The following is a 1,125-nucleotide window of genomic DNA, read 5'->3' as shown; positions in this document are numbered from 1 at the left end:
TGACAAAGCGGATTCACTTTGTGGCAAATTGACATTTGTTTAATGAATTTATAATCCAAAAAAGAAGTTCACATTTTTCAAAGACACTTCACGGAAAATAATAGTCTAATCTGTGAGCGGAAAAATTCTTGAGATTAAATGGTGTTGATGAAGAAGATATTATGTAGGTGATTTTTAAAATTATTATTAATTTGTCGGCTTTACTTTTATTCTAAATTGTTATAGTTAAATATGAATAGAATGGATTTTTCTTTTTGACTTTTCACTATATTCTTTCAGGTGAAAACTCATAGCTTGTACGCCACTCAACCAACTGCTTAAAGTTTAGTTTGTAGAAATTTAGTATAAAGGTTGAAGCCGGAACAATTGGAAAATAACTAAAGTTCCAGGCCCCATATTCCTATTATAAAGACTTCCACCTTTCCGTTTGATTTTTAACATTGGTAAAAATGTAGTCTATCTTAGTGAAATCACGAAAGTATTATGATTACCAAATGAACACGGAATTACTACGGATAATTTAGAAATCTATTCCAACAGCTCTTACTATATACAATATGTGATTAAAGCTTTCACAATAACTCAAAAATTCAAAACCGAGAATATTTTCCCTATTTAACGTGTACTTTAAGGTAGGTAGGTAAGAAAACACAATGGGCTTATGTGCCATTTTGATGAACTGTCGTCGGATTTTATAATCGTGCTATCCCGGTTCATCGTTGCGCTACAACCAGGTATCTACCAGACTAATTAAAACCAAATTCGTTGGGAAACATAAACCTAACACTTTTATGTTTCAGTGCTAACTTCCATCAGATTCCAGTACATATATTTCCAGTATATAAATTAACCATCAAAGAACATATTGGTATACAAATTTGCAGAAAATGTACTTTAAGATATGCCATATCAAATTAAAAAATAATCAAAATCGGATCATAGCTCTTCAAACCTCCACATACCGAATAAGTGAAACCGTGCTATAGATTAGTAATCAGAAGAAATTACGTTTCAGTTCGTAGTTATTCTGTATATCAAAAATGGTTTGAATCGGATCAAGAATGCTATTATATACATGTTTCTAAAGCTTTGAACGATGTTGAATCCAGTAACTTCAAATTCCTC

The sequence above is a fragment of the Bactrocera tryoni genome, chromosome 2, assembly GCF_016617805.1.
Source record: "Bactrocera tryoni isolate S06 chromosome 2, CSIRO_BtryS06_freeze2, whole genome shotgun sequence".
Classification (NCBI taxonomy): Eukaryota; Metazoa; Arthropoda; class Insecta; order Diptera; family Tephritidae; genus Bactrocera; species Bactrocera tryoni.
The sequence above is the reverse complement of the archived record's forward strand: the minus strand, read 5'-3'. Positions refer to the sequence as shown.